At 49.3% G+C, this 16,747-nt stretch overlaps 2 protein-coding genes and 1 pseudogene across 2 annotated transcripts in view; 2 read left to right on the forward strand and 1 right to left on the reverse strand.

The window, feature by feature from the left end:
* Positions 1-16,747, forward strand: part of LOC128091884 (olfactory receptor 14A16-like) — a 57,329-nt gene that overhangs the window by 25,208 nt on the left and 15,374 nt on the right. The gene's annotated exons all lie outside the window — the stretch shown is intronic.
* LOC128091903 (olfactory receptor 14J1-like) overlaps positions 1-16,747 on the reverse strand; it is a 335,467-nt gene that overhangs the window by 19,115 nt on the left and 299,605 nt on the right. The gene's annotated exons all lie outside the window — the stretch shown is intronic.
* The window catches only part of LOC128091882 (olfactory receptor 14J1-like), a 148,651-nt pseudogene continuing 140,752 nt past the window's right edge, over positions 8,849-16,747 (forward strand).

Genomic DNA, 16,747 nt, shown 5'->3' on the forward strand with positions numbered 1-16,747 from the left:
CCTGTCTGCAGAAAAGGACAATAATTTCAGTTGGAGTTGTCCTTTGGGAGAGGAGAGGCTGAAAGCAAATAAGGAGATTGCACACTTAACAGCAGAATGAGGAGTATACAATTTGGGATTCACATAGATATGTCATATTTCCCAGTTCCTGTTATATTTCTGCCTCCAACTCTTTACCCATTGATAACAAGAAGAAATGAAAAATTCCTGCCTAGTCTCTCCTCTTGTTAAGCACCATTAGAAACACCCTGTGATGCAATGTATCTGTGATCCCCCTGCTCCAGGCAGCATCGGCAGCAGCAGAAGGCCTCTGCCCTGCCCTGCCCTGCCCTGCCCTGCCCTGCCCTGCCCTGCCCTGCCCTGCCCTGCTGGGGGGCTCCTTCCCCCCACACGTCTCCCCGCAGCGCCCTGGGCAGCTCCCCAGGCAGCTGAGTGCTGAGCCTGGCAGGCAGCACAGTCCCTGCCCCGGCACACAGCCCCTGGGGCACAGCAGGACCTGCTCTGCAGGACAGCCCTGGGCACCCGGCTGCAGCCGCGACTGCACAGCCTGCAGCCGTCCTTCCTGGGACACGCAGCCCTCAGGGCTGTGCTCTGATGCTGCAGCACGGAAGCCCTCAGATGCAGCAGGTCTTTTTCATGATAAAGAAACAAAGTATATGCATCCCATTTTGCAGTGAGATATCTCAAATTTAGCGGTTCCTCCAGTAAAAGCCTGCAGTGAGAAACTTACCTTGCCAAGGGCTTTGAACAATGCTCCCTGCATGAGCTCACAGCCTGCTAGCATGCAATGCAGCCTTTAAACTCTCTTTCTTCTTCTCTTTGTCTCCTGTAGTTCATGCCCACAGCCAGTCTGCGTGGTGCACAGGAGCTGCTCCTTTGCACAGCTGTCTCTCTGCTGCGCTGCTTACTTGTAGAAGCTCCTGTGTCCCAGGAGCCCAGCCCAGTTCAGCAGCAAATGATCTGAATTCCTACTCTCCCTGGATATACCTATGGCTATCCTGAACTGACAGCTCCTGCAAGGCAGCAGGGTCATCACTGCAGAATGTACTGCAAAGGCAGCTCAATTAATCAGCACATCCACTGGATTCCACAAGCACGGTTGTTCCTACTAAAATAAATTTGACCATGCAAGAAACAAAGGGCAAATCTGGAAATCACCTGTAAGTGCAGTCCTAACATTACAGAAAGTCTTAGGTTGGAGGGGACTTGGAAGATCACCTGGTTCTAATCCCCCAGACATAGGAAAGGCTGCCAACCAGCAGATCAGGCTGCCCAGCATCCCATCCATTCTGACCTTGAATGCCTCCAAGGATGGATCATCCGCAACCTCTAGGCAACATTTGCCAGTGCCAGTGTCTAAGAAATCACTTTTTAACATCTAAACTCAATCTGTGCTTTTTAATTTAAAGCCATTTCACTTTTTTTCTATCAGGCCATCTCACCCTAACTCCAGGGTTAGGCATCCCATCTGCTGGTGGAAACCCCGGGGCTGAAATGGGATCAGTTCCTCACAGAACCATGGGAGCCAGGAGTCCTCTTAGCTGAGTTCAGATGTGCACAATGAGGTGTTGGTGTGTGAGGCCCTCATCTGAATCCTTGGTCTTTCTTCAACAGGACTGCACTGCTCGCACACAGACACTCAGTGATGCCCAAGGTGCCTGGGGTGATCCCAGCTGTGTGCTGGTGCTCGTAAGCTGTGGTGGAAAATCTGTGAGACAGACAGTCACGCCAGGTCCCAGTTGACAGGAAGCTGGCAAACGTTGTTCCAGTTTCAAACAAGAGCAAGAAAGAGGACATAGGCAATTACAGAGCTGTCAGTCTTACTTCAGTACCTGGTGTAATTATGGAAAAAAATGATGTTGGGAGTTACTGAGAAACACCTGAAGGACAATTCTGTCATTGGTCACAGCCAACACAAGTTCATGAGGGGAAGGTCTTATTAAACTTAATGTCCGTTTATGACAAGATCACTCCTCTAGTTGACCAAGGGAAGCCAGCTGAGGATGTCCTTTAGGATTTCAGTGGAGCTTTTGAAAGGCTTTCTTAGATAATTCTTCTGGACAAATTTTTCTGCACAGGGCTAGACAGAAACTGTATGGGAACTACTGAGTCACGGCCTGAACCTCTGATCGATCACCTGAGGAGAGCCATGAGTCAGCCAGAGAAGCACAGGCGAAGGCAATTCAGCTGTGCTGCCCAAGGGGTGAAGCCAGGCCTCCTAGACCTCCTAGACCTATTTAAGAGCTGGCTACCAGTGGGGAAGGATCTCTTCTGGAGGTTGCCTCTTCTGGTGTTTTGTGGTGAGCCCAGCTGAAGGGTAAGCCTCCCATTTTGTTCTCTTTTGTTTTCATTGTCCACTTTGCCTAGCTCTCTTGATTATATTATAACATCTTGATATCCATTGATTATACAATTGTAACATCTTGATATCCATTGATTATGCAGAGACATAATGTGATGGGTGAGCCGTTGGCCAATGGGTCGGCCTAAAGGGTTACATTAAATGGGGTTCCATCAGGCTGGTGGATTTTCACTAGCAGGGTTCCTCAGGGCTCCATTTGAGGGCCTCTTCTCTATAACATTTTCACCAATGACTTGCATGCAGGGCTAGAAAATGGTTTGAGTTCATTTGCTATTGATACCAAATTGGGTAGAGCTGTTTCCTCAACGGAGGGTAGAGAAGATTTTCAGAGAGATGTACCCAAGTTAAAGAACTGAGTAGGCACCAACCACATGAAGTATAACAAGAACAAGTGCCTGACTCTGCACCTGGGTAAGGGCAACCCTTTGACATTCACACTGATGTGTGAATGAGACACTGGAGAGCAGTCCCACTGCAAGGGATTGGAGGTCCTGGTGAACATGAAATTCAAAGTGGCACAGCAGTGTGCCCAGGCAGCCAGAAAGGCCAACCATCCCCTGGATGCACTGAACATGGCCTTGCCAGGTGGGTGAGGGAAGGGATTGTCCCACTCTGCTCTGCACTTCTGGCTCCTCACTTGGATCACTGGATTCACTTCTGGGTGCCACAGAACATAAAGGATGTAAAACTATTGGAGACTTTCCAAAGGAGGGCTCTAGAACTGAGAGATCTGAAGTTCAAAGTTTCATCTGGATTGACTGCTTGTTCAGAGTGGGCCACTCTCACATCCCACATCCTGTCATGAAACACACTGCCCACATGGGACTTGGGCCTCACAGCATCCTTGCACCCCATGCAGAGTCTGGCAGCTGCTGTCCCCTTCTTTTTCATTTGACAACACACAAACCTCCATCCCACTGCCCCAGGAAGGGCCCTGAGCCAGCAGGACAGAGAAGATCTCCCTGCCAAGGTTGTGGGAATCAGGGCTTGGTCTTTCTGCTCCATAAGACAAAGGAGGCTTTTCTTAGCATCACAGCCACCATCCCAGTGCCTTGGTCTGCCTGCAATCATGGCTTCCAATTATCTGCTCTAACAAGTCCCTGGGGAAGCTTGCTTGTGAATGGCCCTCAGTGGGGCCCATTAATACTCCAAGAAACTTCACTGTTCCTTCTGACTTGGTCTTCTTGAGCACTTCATGCAATCTTCTCTGTGCACCAGAGGTTGATGGACTCAGCAGCAAATGCCCCCTGGGGCCCATTACAACCTGAAGAGCCGTGCTGTGCCTTGTGCCTTCCTGTCATCTTCTTCAGGTGTTCAGACCTTGTTCAGCAAACTCAAGAGGTATCGGGAGAGAGCTTATAGAGGAAGAGAATGATAGGCATTTAAGAAGTCTAGTTATTTGTAGTTTATAGTTTAAACAAGAATTTTAATCAGCACTTGACAATTGATATTGATCCAGGATGTTCCCTAATGAACTTTTCTCTGTCACTGCGTGGACAAAATTGCTCCTCAACTTCTCCACCCCATTTCTACTCACATTGGCCTCATGGGACTCACATCATTCGTCACATCATTCGTCACATCATTCGTCACATCATTCGTCACATCATTCGTCACATCATTCGTCACATCATTCGTCACATCATTCATCACATCATTCGTCACATCCTCACATCATTCTTCTCCTCTGCAGTCACCCACTCAGTGTTAAACCTCCTTTGAAATAATTCCCCCTGGCATTCCTCAGAGAACCAGCTGCACATGGGTAAAGAAAGATTTATTTCTGCCAGTGTTTTGGTCTTTTATTTATTTTATTTTTTCCCAGAGACGGAAGGAAATGAGATGCAATTGAATGAAAAGTAAAACACAGTGACCAACTTCATTCTTTGTCCAAACTGCATGTAATGAGGTTTGTCTTTCACAGGGAATATTTGTAAAAGAAATTGGTTAGGCAGAGATGGGAAGGGATAGATACAATGACAGCTAAGGAGTTGAGAAAAGAGTCCATCCAACTTTGGAGAGATGGAGCAAGTTCCAATAATCTCCCCGGAGATCAGAGATCAGGCAGAAAGTTGGGAGGGAGGAATCTGAGTGAACAAAGAGCAAGGGATGGGGAAATCTAGAGAGCAGTGGGAAGAGCATGTGTCCAGATGGGCTGCTGAAAACATGGCCTGAACCACGGTCATTGATTTAGGAGAGCTGGAGACACCTGGAGGATGAGGGCCATTAAAAAGCAACAGGGTGGAGCAGCGGTGGACGCAGGGCATTGGTCACAGGGCATTGGCACTGGCACTGCTGCCTGTGTCCACGTACCTGAAGGCATCTGTGTCCTGAAAACACAGTTTTTGAAAACATTGTCCTTTTAGGAAGAATAAATAATTAAAAAAATATAAATATAAATAAATATAATAAAATAACAGACACAATATCCCCTGTAATATGAGCATTTTCATATTAAGAAGAGAGATGACACATGAGAATATTTGAAGTTGAGAAGTGTTAACACATTTTTATCAACTCCCACTTGCAGACATCTTCCTTGTTCTGGGGATCTGAAATGTGGAGGCAGTACTCTGCATTATGCCTTCCCTACATCTTCTAGCCAATGCCTTGTTCAAATAAAAAAGATGGAGACTGACTTCTTACATCATTTCTGAATAATAGGACAAGGGTGAAAGACAATAAACCAAAAGAGAGATTTTCATTAGATGTTTGGAAGGAATTTCCAACATTCCGTAGATCATGATGTGAGGCATGGAGCTGGTATGGAACAGGCAGCCCAGAGCAGATGGGGCTGCACCACCCCTGGAGATGTTTGAGATGTCAAGGGCCCCAGGCATCCTGATCTACTGTGTGACAGCCCTGCACACAGCAAGGGAGTTGGAACTGGATGGGCTTTAAGGTCCTTCCAACCCAAACCATTCAAAAATCCTACAATACTTGTCAGTCTCTTCCAACACAGGATCCTGTTTGCTCAGCTATTCCCTGATCACCTCTTCTTCCACCAACAGTACATCTGCCTTGCACCAACATTTCCCACCTGTCTCTGGCACCCAGGATTCCAAGAAGCCCAGACCAACTAATAAACCGTGAGGAAGGAAATGAGTATCAGAGACTTTTCCATGTCCTGTCTCATGATGCTCCCTGCCCCATTCTATGCTGGGCCCACATTCTCCCTAGCCTTCCTTTTGTAGACTACATTGTATTTCTACAAGTCCTCCTTGCCTGTGATATGCCTGGGCTCATTCAATTGCGGTTGAACTCTGATGTTCCTGAACTCATCTCAGCAGGAACACTGGACAAAGTCTCTGCATTGCTGCCAGGTGACCTCTTCTTGTTTCCACTTCCTGCACGCTTCCTTTCTGTGTTTGGGTGAGACCAATGCAATCCATTCCCAGTCATGCAGGAATTCTGACATTTGTATTTGGCTTCCTTTTCCTTGGAAAGGACTTATTCTGCTTGGAAGCCATGATCCCTATATTGTAAGCCCATTTTTTGACCCCATTCCCCTCAGAGCCTTTCCCTGCTGTACTACAGAGAACTGAAGAAGCCAAGGTGTGCTCTTCTGAAGCCCAGGGTTGTGAGCTTGTCTTTTATCCTCCCTTCAGGCTCCTCAGCTCCACCATCCCATGGCCACTGCAGCACAGGTTCACTTTGGTCTTCACATTCACATTCCCAACCAGCCCTTTCTTGCCAGTGAGTTTGAGATCCAGTGGAGCACCTCTCCTCTTGGATTCCTCTATGGCTTGCTCAAAGAGCTGCCATCTGTGCTCTCCAGGGATCTCCTGCATGGTGCATGCCCTGCTGTGCTGTCCTTGCAGCAGACACTGCAGTGAAAGAGGACTCCAAATGTCCTGACAAGATGAGGCTCCCATCTGCCTGCAGAGGACACCTTCCACTTGCTCTTTCTGATCAGGAAGCCAGGAACAGACACTGCTGGTCTCCTTTGATTGCCATTACCATTTGCTCTGACCTGGCTGCTCTGCCATCCCCAGGAGAAGTTCAGTGCACTCTCCCAGAGCGCAGTCACCTTTCCTTGTCTCCTCACTCATCCATCACAAAGACTCTGTAACCCGTTGTGCTGCAGTCCAGTTGTGGAAGCCCTTTAACCGTGTCCCTGTGGTCCAAACAAGAGCTCAGGCCTGCAATTGAACAAAGATTTCTAGCTCTGCATGTGTTGGTGTTCTCATTACTGTAAAAGCACATAAAGAAACAAGCACCATTGTGCCTAGCATGGCTGCATAACACATCTACGGTATTTGTGTTCAGAAGGTGGCACACAGGCATTAGACCCACTGTGAGGCTCGGAGTTGTCCCAGCAGCACGGACACTCCTAGGGCATGGCTTTCCTGAAGGCCTTGTGCTGCATTTGCCAGCAGCATCTGTGTGTGCTGGAGCACCTAGGGAACTGGCATGGCACTAGGCTGCTTCTGATGCCATTCACGTGTGTGCCCATAGAACACTGAGATTTCATCAGTTGAAATATGAAGATGTGTGCCAGCTCTGCAGTGCCTGGAGCTCCAAAATATTGAGTAGATGGTGAACAGAGAAAGATCTGTCTCTTCTTTTGTGAGCTCAGCCATTTAGTCAGCTGCATAACTCCACACGCGCCATGGGGATGGGTAAAGAAGGTAAACTTGGGTGCCCTAAATTCAGGAGTCTGTTGTCATTTAGGTTGGCTGAGAATAGCTCTATCCCCTCTCTGGCCCTCAGCTGATGCTCAGGAAGGAGGTGTCTCTCTCAGGGATGTCCCACACACTTCATAAGCACTGGCACACATCCAGCAGCACCCCAGGCACCTTGGTCATCACCCAGGGTCTGTGTGTGAGCAACTGACTCCCTGCTGAAGGACCAAAGACGCAGAGCAGGAGCTCACATGCAGGCAACTCCTTGTGCACAACTGAAATGAATTCCAGAGGAATCACTGAAACTCCCGTGCGTCTGTGGGGATCTGAACCCAATTTCAACCATAAGGTTTCCATCTAGGTCTGAGATGCCTGCACTGCCTCAGCTGGATCACCGCCTTGCACAGGGGAAGTCCACTGTCCTTGTCTGTGTGCCCTTTTTGTTTCAGCAAACACTCTCTGGTAGGACTGACCATATGTCTGGAATCAGTCACTGTTCACTGGACATTTGGCGGTTAATTGAGCACATTTCAAAGTACAGTCATGACACTGTTGTCTTTCAGGAGCTGTTGGCCATGGAGACCCAGGGACATCTCAGGGGAGATCAGTGGGGAAGATAGAAATGACATCCTCTGTTGCTGAGCTGTTCTGGGCTCCTGGGACACAGGGAGCTCCTACAAGTGGGCAGTGCTGCAGGGAAACAGCTGTGCCCAGGACCAGGTCCTGTGCAGCACCAAGCAGGGCTGGAGACATGGTCTGCAAGAGACAGGTAGAGGAAATAAGGAAGAGAGCTGACAGGCTGTGTGGCACTTTAGGCTGTGAACTCACTGGAGGAGCATTAATCACAGCCCTTGACCAGGTAAGTCTCTCATTGCAGTCAGTGTACTGACTTTAATGCAGGAATCACTAAATCTGGGACATCCCATTTCAGGTCAGGGTGAAAGCACTGCATGTTTCTTTATTTTGGATAAAAACTGCCTCCAGCTGAGGGCTTCCGTGCTGCAGCATCAGAGCACAGCCCTGAGGGCTGTGTGTCCCAGGACGGCTGCAGGCTGTGCAGCCGGGGCTGCAGCCGGGTGCCAGGGCTGTCCTGCAGAGCAGGTCCTGCTGTGCCCCAGGAGCTGTGTGCCGGGGCAGGGACTGTGCTGCCTGCCAGGCTCAGCACTCAGCTGCCTGGGGAGCTGCCCAGGGCGCTGCGGGGAGACGTGTGGGGGGAAGGAGCCCCCCGGCAGGGCTGAGCAGGGCAGGAGCCTTCTGCTGCGGCAGATGCTGCCTGAGGCAGGGGGATCACAGATACACTGCATGCCACAGTGTTTCCAGAGGCACTTTGCAAGAGGAGAGACAAGGAAGGGATTTTCCATTTCCTGTTCTGAGAAAAGGGAAAAGGATTATAGGCAGAAATCTAAAAGGAGCTGTTAACATCAAACACATCGCAGAGTCCTGAATTGTACTTTCATCTATCTTTTGTTTTGCGTACACACACACAGAAAGAGCTTTCAACCTCTCCTTTCATTTTCTACATACATGAATAATGCACTTATCCTGTGAAAGGCAGCTTTCTCTAACAGAAATTTGAGGGCACAGAGGTAGGGGCAGGAGACTTGAACAGCAGCTGGGGTGAAGATATGAAAAAGGAAACATGAAAATATTTAGCAAGACTGGGTAAGATCAGAAAATGAGAGAAAGGCAAAAGCTCCATGTGCTGCTTCTGCTTTGGGAATGCTGAGCTTCATGAAATTAATTTCAAGTAATGGAGCTAATGAACCCTGTCCTAACAGAAAGAAAAAGTTTTATAGTATAGCAGGAGCGACTCTGAGAATATTCTTGTCATTATCTTCTCTACTCTGAACTCCACGCCCAGATGCCCAACAGCAGCTCCATCAGCGAGTTCCTCCTCCTGGCGTTGGCAGACACGCGGCAGCTGCAGCTCCTGCACTTCTGGCTCTTGCTGGGCATCTACCTGGCTGCCCTCCTGGGCAACGGCCTCATCAGCACAGCCGTAGCCTGCCACCACCGCCTGCACACCCCCATGTACTTCTTCCTGCTCAACCTCGCCCTCCTCGACCTGGGCTGCATCTCCACCACTCTCCCCAAAGCCATGGCCAATGCCCTCTGGGACACCAGGCACATCTCCTACTCAGCATGTGCTGCTCAGGTCTTTTTCTTTTTGTTTTTGTTCTCAGCAGAGTATTGCATTCTCACCATCATGTCCTATGACCGCTACGTTGCCATCTGCAAGCCCCTGCACTACGGGACCTTAATGGACAGCAGAGCTTGTGCCACCATGGCAGCAGCTGCCTGGGGCACTGGGCTTCTATATTCCCTTCTGCACACTGCCAACACATTTTCTCTGCCTCTCTGCCATGGCAATGCTCTGAACCAATTCTTCTGTGAAATCCCTCAGATCCTCAAGCTCTCCTGCTCAAAATCCTATCTCAGGGAATTTGGGCTTAGTGTGATTAGTGCCCTGATTCTACTTGGATGTTTTATATTCATTGTTGTGTCCTATGTGCAGATCATCAGGGCCGTGCTGAGGATGCCCTCCGAGCAGGGACGGCACAAAGCCTTCTCCACGTGCCTCCCTCACCTGGCTGTTGTCTCCTTGTTTCTCAGCACTGTGGTGTTTGCCCACCTGAAGCCCTCCTCCATTTCCTCCTCATTCCTGGATCTGATGGTGGCAATTCTCTACTCAGTGGTTCCTCCGACACTGAATCCTATTATCTACAGCATGAGGAACAAGGAAATCAAGTATGCCCTCAGCAAATTGTTGGTATATGCAATATCCCAGTTTCAATAAAGTGCACATCATCCTCACATCGTTCTAGTGATGGTTCGTTATATTTTATGTACGTATGACTTTTTTGTGTGTTTGTGTAAGCGTAATACAATAATCAATTTTCTCACTCCAAGAGCTCAGGTAAAAACACAACCACGTTACCCAAATATATTAGATGACACTATAAAACCTTGCAAAAAATACTGTTCCTTAGCTCTTCTCCCTTCCTGCCTTGTCTGGATCTGGGGGAGGTACAGCCACAGTCAGCAGCACAACACGCTCTTTTCATTGCTGGTCTCATTACACTGCCACACTGCTCTCATGTCCTCGCATTTGTGCAGACCTGAAGGTCTCATGTCAGTGCTGTTGTCCCTACAGCAGCACTCCGGGGCTGCAGTCAGTAGTTGGCAATATGAACTGCTGCGACCACAAGCTGGTCTCCTTGCTGGCACCACCATAACAAGAGCTCTTCAGAGCAGGACCAGAGAAGTGGAGGCCTCTTCCAAATCTGCTGTAAGGAATATACCTCAGGAGCTGCTCTATGACAAGACCTTGAGTTCTTCTGGTGCTCTTCACTGAGTCATGGGTTTCACAGTCCCAAGGTGATCTGTTATGGACTCAGGATGGTATTGTGGTTTAACACGAAAGGTGGCTCACACAGTTATTCTCACTGTCCCCCTCTTCCTGGTGGAAGGGGGAGAAAACTGAAATAAAACCACAAAGCTAAATCTGTGGGTTGAGTTAATATTATTTATTAAGACAGAGAGAAAAAAGAAGAAGAAGAAGAAGAAGAATGAAGACATGCATTTATGCATCCATGATATACATAGTATATATTCACCTTTAGCCTCAGGAGGTTGTGGATGCCCCATCCCTGGATGCATTCAAGGCCAGGATGGATGTGGCTTTGGGCAGCTTTGTCTAGTGTTTAGTGACCCTGCACATAGCAGGGGGTTGAAACTGAATGATCATTGTGGTCCTTTTCAACCCAGACCAGTCTATGATTATATGATTCTATCATTCTGTGATTCCACTATATATGTATCTGTGGCATACTCTGGAGTTCAAGGCATTACAAAGCTATGACACATCTACATTCTTTCATTGATGACACCTGAGTTCTCTCTGTGCTCTGATTTGAGTGGCATCAGAAGAAATCTAGGGTCATGCTAGTTCCCAGTTGACAGGAAGATGGCAAACTTTGTCCTTATTTTAAGGAAGAGGAAGAAAGAGGACATTGGCAATTACAGAGCTGTCAGTCTTTCTTCAATGCCTGGTAAACTTATGGAGAAAATGGTGCTGAGAGTTACAGAGAAACACCTGAAGGACAGTTCTGTCATTGGTCAGAGCCAACACAAGTCCACGAGGGGAGGGTCCTGTTTAACTTAATGGCCCTTTATGGCAACATCACCTATTGAGTTGACCAAGGGAAGCCAGCAGAGGTTATCCTTCAGGATTTCAATAGAGCCTTTGATACTATTTCTCACAGTATCACTCTGGGACAAATGTCCTGCAAATGGCTACACAGAAACATAATGTGATGCGTGAGCAGTTGGCCAATGGGTCGGACCAAAGGATTGCAGTAAATGGGGTCCATCAGGCTAAAAGACTGTCACTAGCATGGTTCCCTAGTTCTCCATTTAAGGGCACTTCTCTTTAATGTTTTCATCAATGACTTGCATGTAGGACTTTGAGATGTTTTGAGCAAGTTTGCTGATGATACCAAATTGGGAAGAGCTGTTGATTCCATTGAGGGTGGAGAAGACTTCCAGAGAGATGTGGACAAGTTAGAGAACAGGGTAAGCACCAACCACATGAAGTGTAAAAAGAACAAGTGCCTGATTCTGCACCTCGGTAGGGGCAACCCTGGACATACACACGAAAGAACATGGGACACTGGAGAGCAGTTGCACTGAAAGGGATTGGGGTCCTGGTCAACATGAAACTGAACATGAGTCAGCAGTGTGCCCAGGCAGCCAGCAAGGCCAACTGTCCCCTGGGGTGCATTGAGCATGGCATTGCCATGTGGGTGAGGGAAGGAATTGTCTTGATCTGCTCCGCACTGCTGGAGCACTGGGTGCACTTCTGGGCACAACAGAACATAGAGGAGATAAAACTGTTGGAGACTGTCCAAAGGAAGGCACCAGAACTGAAAATCTGAAGTTCAAAGTTTCATTGGGGTTGACTGCTTGTTCAGACTGGGCCCTCCTCACATCCCACATCCTGGGATGAGACACACTGCCCACAAGGGACTTGGGCCTCACGGCATCCTTGCACCCCATGCAGAGTCTGGCAGCTGCTGTCCCCTTCTCTTTCATTTGACAACACACAAACCTCCATCCCACTGCCCCAGGAAGGAAAGGCCCTGAGCTAGCATGAAGGACAGGATCTCCCTGCCAAGGCTCTGGGGATCAGGGCTTGGTCTTTCTGCTCCATAAGACAAAGGAGGCTTTTCTCAGCATCACAGCCACCATCCCAGTGCCTTGGTCTGCCTGCAATCATGGCTTCCAATTATCTGCTCTAACAAGTCCCTGGGGAAGCTTGCTTGTGAATGGCCCTCAGTGGGGCCCATTAATACTCCAAGAAACTTCACTGTTCCTTCTGACTTGGTCTTCTTGAGCACTTTGCGCAATCTTCTCTCTGCACCAGAGGTTGATGGACTCAGCAGCAAATGCCCCCTGGGGCCCATTACAACCTGAAGAGCCCTGCTCTGCCTTGTGCCTTCCTGTCATCTTCACATGTTCAGAATGTGTACAGCAAACTGGAGAGGTACCTGGACAGAGCTTAGAGAGGAAGAGTCCAATGGGCTTTAAAGATTCCCATTTATTTATTTACTTATCAGTTTAAACAAGAATCTAAGACAGCACTTGGCATGTGATAATGATCCAGGATGTCCCCTAATGAGCTTTGCCCTGTCACTGTGTGGACAAATGTCCTCCTCAACTTCCCCACCCCATTTCTACTCACATTGGCCCCATGCGACTTGCATCACTTTTCCTGCCACGTAGCATGATATCACTCCTGGATTTCAGGAAAGCCTCTGATGCTGTCCCCCACAACATTCTCATGGAGAACCTGGCTGCCCACTGTTTGGATGGGCGTATGCTCTACTGGTGAAACACTGGCTGGATGGCTGGGCCCAAAGATTTATGGTCAGTGGAGTTCAATCCAGTTGGCTGCCGGTCACAATCCGTGTCTCTCAGGGCTCGGTTCTGGGACCAATTCTATTTAACATCTTGATTAATAATCTTGATGAGGGGATTGTGTGCACCCTCAGTTAGTCTGCAGACAACACCAAGTCGGGAGGGAGTGTTGATCTGCCTGAGGGGAGAAGGGCACTGCAGAGGGACCTGGATTGATGGGCCATTGGAATCAAACTCTGTAACCCAAGTAAGATTGCAAGATAGATCCACCTAAATTGCACACCATCTGGAAAAATGGTGCTACAGATACAGGCCAAACTCATGCATAATCAATAGTTTTCCCAGAATTCAGATCCATATTCATTACACCTCCAAGAGTTCATTAGCTTTCAGGCCCTCCCCTCTTGTGCGTGTGTAGTGGGTCGTGGGATGAAGATTTTTTGTCTTCCTCACAAAGGCTTCTGACCTTTCTCGTTGTAAGCTTCTGACCTTTCAGGGGGGCATCCCCCCAAACTGGTTTCTTCTAGCCCTGTGGACATCTCATCTCCTCCCTGCCAAATGTCCTCGGGTGCTCTCAAACCTTATCAGTATGGCCTTCATCCCCCTCACTATCCCAGACCCAGCATCTGCCATCTCTCATTTTCTAACAAGCTCTACATTCTTACTGCTATAAACTACCTCTAACTCTCCCCCTTCCCCCTCCTTATTCTCAGTCGTTCTGAAGCCTTCTTGCCTTTTCAATTTCACTTGGGCCCCTTCTCACCTTTCGCCCGCAGATACAAAGGCGGCCACCAGGGGGCGCAGCGACCCAGGAGCGTGGTGAGCAGGATGGGCTCCGCAGGGTGGGGTCTTGTCTGCTGTGGGGTCTCGTTAAATATTTACCAGGGGTGACTTCTTGACATTTCTACATCTTGAGTGAACAAAACCTCCAGGGGGGAATGCACTGCACAATCCCTGCCGTAACAGTTCCCTGAGAAAAGTGACCTGCAGCCGTATCTGTCAGTAAAACCAGGGGAGCCTGGTAAGCTGACTGTAAGAAAAAATATCTATATTTTGTGGAGTTTGCATGCTTTGCAGACTGTGCTTGTCACTGGCAGTCCCAAAGAATCTGCAATCTATTGCCTGAAAAAACCTGAACTACTCCCTAATCTAGCCATGAGTTCTCATAGCGCATGGCCAAACTCCGTATGTGGGGCCGTGGGAGCCCATCCTGGAATCTTAGAAACCCAGAATCCTGGAATCCTAGAAACCTTAGAAACTTACTCACTTCAGTCAGCATTCCTCAGTGATGGCAGCACGGACAATTCCTTGGTTCTTTCCAAAAGAACTCCAGAGTAGGAAAAACGCCACGTTGCATTTAAATACAGTGAATAAGGCAGCACTGATAAGCTCTGACAAGCACTGCGCAGAGCAGAATCAGCCCAAAGGAAGCTCTTCCAGCTGGCTGCTCTCTGGGCAATTCCCAAAGCAAACACTGAAGTGCTCTGTTCAGAGATAACCCACAACAGCTCTCTTATTTGTGGGAAATGCCCCGTGAAGCTGTGACCAGCTGCTATTCTGTCAGATGGAACACTTCATATTGGCACATCTCCTTTCCTTGAAGAATCCTTGAGTTGTTTGCCGTTAATCAGTGCCCTATTATTTCTTTCCTTTCGTCTGGATAAAACAAGCTTCACTTTATCCGGGAGGCTGTATCATGACAGGAACAAAACCCATAGGACACCTTTGTTCTACTGAAGCTCAGGCACACAGCTGATGACTACAGAATGCCAATTTTGACCCCCACCCTTGGATTCCCTGCCTGTGTGTCCGAATGACCAACTGTCCTCATGGACAGAGGCAGCACTACTGCTGTGTCACATATGCAATACGGATTTCTGGATGTAACATGGTGACTTTTGATGTTGGCTATTTAAAGGGAGCAGAAAATACATGGCACATCTCCTGTTGTGACCTAAGGGGTCTCGTCCCTCCTAAACGATTCCACGATTCTGTAATTCTATGGTGCTGTGATTCTGTGGTTCTATGATTCCATGGCTCATTGATTCTATGAGTCTGTGACTTCAGGTATTCCACGACTCTGAGATTCCATGATTCCCAAAGTCATGCTCTTTGTGTTTGGCAGCAGTAGATAAAGAGGAAACCTGTCTGCCATAGCCCAGGTCTGTCATTCACTCCTGACCTCCTCCATGATCACAAAGGCACTGAGTGGACATTGCCAGCCTCCTGTGTCTATGTGTCCCCATCACCCACCTGTCGCCACTGCCCATCTATGCACTTCCAGTTCCCTGTCAACAACCAGTTCCCATTTGGCTGCACGTCCCCATGTCCCCATATCTCCATGATGTCTCCAGATTGCCATGATCTTTTCATGTTCCCACGATGTCCCCATATCCCCATGATGCTCCCATATCTTCATGCCCCATATCCCCACGATGCTCCTGTATCTTTATGCCCCCATATGCCTATGTCCCCTTGCTTTCCAAATATCTCCATAATTTCCTCACTGCCCACATCCCAGTTGCCCTCTCACTTCCCAGTGTCCCTAAATGCTGTGTCCCCAGTTGCCCAACTATCAGCCCAACCTTGCTGCCTCATGGGACTCAAGAGAAGTCAGGGATGAGTCCTCAGACAAAGCCTTGATATGGGGTGCAGCCTTCATGTCTGGGTGGTCCTGGGGGACAGAAAGGAGGGGGTGTCCCTGGGTGCAGGGACTTGGGAGCTTTGGGCTCAATGCCATGGGTATCCCCGCACTCAGTGTTCCTCCTCTGATCCCTGGCTCCCTCCTGTGCCCTGGGGCTGGGGCAGGGGATGACTGCATGCCAGGTCGGTCTGTGCCAAGGGAGCCTGCCAAACCCAGGGGCATTTGGGGGTTGTGGGAGGGACACTGGGAGGATAAATGCAGCCCTTGCCTCCTGCAGCCTCACCCAGCTCCCAGAGCGCAGAGGAAGATGAAGGCAGCTGCGCTCAGCCTCGTGATGCTCCTCGCCGCCCTGTGCTGCACAGTGGAAGCTCAGGTGAAGCATCCATGGGGGATGTGGGCTGGGGCTGGAGGGGATTGGCCATGGGGGTCCCCGATGCCAAGGTCTCTCTCACTCTCTTTCTACTCCTCTCCCCACAGCCACTTGTGCAAGTGCCGGACTCGGAAGTTGTTGTGGTGAGTGCCTGGGCAGCCACACTGATTGCACCCAAGGGTGGCCCTGCAAGGAGCTCTGCAGGGACAGGTGGGGTCTGTCCCTGAAGGCAGAGGCCAACCCTCAACTTGGCACATCCAAATTCCTTCCCTTTGTACTCTAGTCCCCTTTGCTTTGGGTCCCTAAATCCCTTCCCTTTGGGGCTCCAAATGCCCGCTCTTTGCCTCCCCATATGCCAACCTTTTGGCACCAACAAATCTCCTTTCTTTGGCACCAACAAATCTCCTTTCTTTGGCACCCTGATTCTCATCATCTCTTTAGGTCCCCAATCCGCTCTGTTTCATTTTCCCTCATTCTCCTCTCTTTGAGGTCCCCATTCCTCTCCTTTTGGTACCCCCAAGCCTCCTGGCACCCCTATTCCCCCACTTTGGGCCCCCCAAGCTCCTGCCCTGTCCCTATGTCCAACCCATCCTGGGCTCCTCCATGGGCAGAGGTGCACGCAGACCTTGGCAGCCATGGGATTAGGGGCAGCCCTAGGGACAAACAGGGGACTTGGGTGGGGACACCCAGTCTCACAGTTCCCTCATGGCTGCCCCTTGGCTCTTCTTCCCCAGCAACCTTCACCTGTCGCCGTTGACATTCCTGGTCCTGTAAGTTGAGGGGTGACCCTGGGATGAGGATGGGGCTGGGATGTGTTGCTGTCCTCT

This window comes from Tympanuchus pallidicinctus, unplaced genomic scaffold (genome assembly GCF_026119805.1).
Source record: "Tympanuchus pallidicinctus isolate F22 unplaced genomic scaffold, pur_lepc_1.0 scaffold54, whole genome shotgun sequence".
Classification (NCBI taxonomy): domain Eukaryota; kingdom Metazoa; phylum Chordata; class Aves; order Galliformes; family Phasianidae; genus Tympanuchus; species Tympanuchus pallidicinctus.